Raw genomic sequence first — 1317 nt, 5'->3', positions numbered from 1 at the left:
CCCATGGTGTGGGTGGCGCTGGGGGACTGACGCACACAACCACAACCGGTTCGGGCAGGTGGTATCCCGGGCAAGGTGTTCACCAAGGAGCTGGACCCGTGCATCGAATGGCTGAAGAGTGCCAGCAGCTGTCAGAGTCCCAGGTCAAGAGCCCCTGCGAGAAGGCTAAAGAAATCCTATCAAAAGAATGGAATGTGCGAGAAAGTTCGATGTCCAGTCCCCGTCTGCAGACATGCGCAGGGACAATTTCATGACCTCATGGAACTGTTTAGAATTGGTGGCAAATCACCAGACACAAACGACTTATTTATGGGAGAGTATGTTGACGGAGGATATTACTCCGTTGAAATACTTAGGCTGCTTGTGGCTCTTCGGTTTGAACACATCAGCGTTCTCCAAGCAAATCATGAGAGTAGACAGACGACACACGTATGTGGTTTCTATGAAGAGTGTGCAGCAAGATATGGAAATGCAAATGTTTGGAAACATTTCCACTGCCTTGGTGGGTGGGCAGATACTCTATCTACACGGTGGCCTCTCACCGTCCGTAGCCACACTGGGTCACATCAGAGCACTGGAGAGCCTGCAAGTTCCTCCTGAGGGCCCCATGTGTGACTTGCTGTGCCAGATCCAGACGATCCGGGTGGTTGGGGTGTATCTCCTAGAGGCTGGTTACACCTCTGGACAGGACATTTCCAAAACATTTGGCATCCAGAGCTCATCAGCTGGTGATGGACGGATGTAACCGGCGCACTGACCGGCACGTAGGCACGATTTTCACTGCTCCTAACCACTGTTAGTGTTAGGGTAATCAGGCTGCAGTCATGAACTTGACGATACTCTAAAATGCTTTATTGCAGTGTGACCCAGCACCCCGCAAAGGTGAGCCAAATATTACTCGTAGTACCCCGGACCACTTCCTGTAATGAAATTTTAAACTTGTACAGTGTTACCATGAACCATATATTGACCTCATGGAAATGGGAAGAGCAACAGTAACTCCAAAGTGTCAGGGAATAGTTAACATTCAAAACACTTATTTTCACAGGCTCCAGAGGATGTGCCATATAAAAATACAAAGCCTCTTGTCATCAACAGCCATGACCGCTTTAGAATCAATCAGTTCATGGTACACTGAAGCGACATTGTTGGTGAAGGACCCAGTTTCTGGCAAAGCGCTATTTGTAGTAACCTTTCTCTGAGAGACTGCAGGTGGTGAGATGTAAACATTAGCACCCCTTGAATACAGTTTAACGTCCCATTTAGCTATTGCTTTGCTCAGCATGACTGTAGATAAGGATAGCAGCAAACCACCAT

General features: G+C 48.2%; 1 pseudogene; it reads left to right on the top strand.

Moving 5' to 3' along the window:
- Positions 1–258: 258 nt before the first annotated feature.
- LOC123788696 (serine/threonine-protein phosphatase 2A catalytic subunit beta isoform pseudogene) lies at positions 259–926 on the top strand (annotated as a pseudogene).
- The last annotated feature ends 391 nt before the right edge of the window (positions 927–1317 follow it).

This window comes from Ursus americanus, chromosome 3, assembly GCF_024610735.1.
Source record: "Ursus americanus isolate L20-20 chromosome 3, mUrsAme1.1.p, whole genome shotgun sequence".
NCBI lineage: Eukaryota > Metazoa > Chordata > Mammalia > Carnivora > Ursidae > Ursus > Ursus americanus.
The sequence above is the reverse complement of the archived record's forward strand: the minus strand, read 5'-3'. Positions and strand labels throughout refer to the sequence as shown.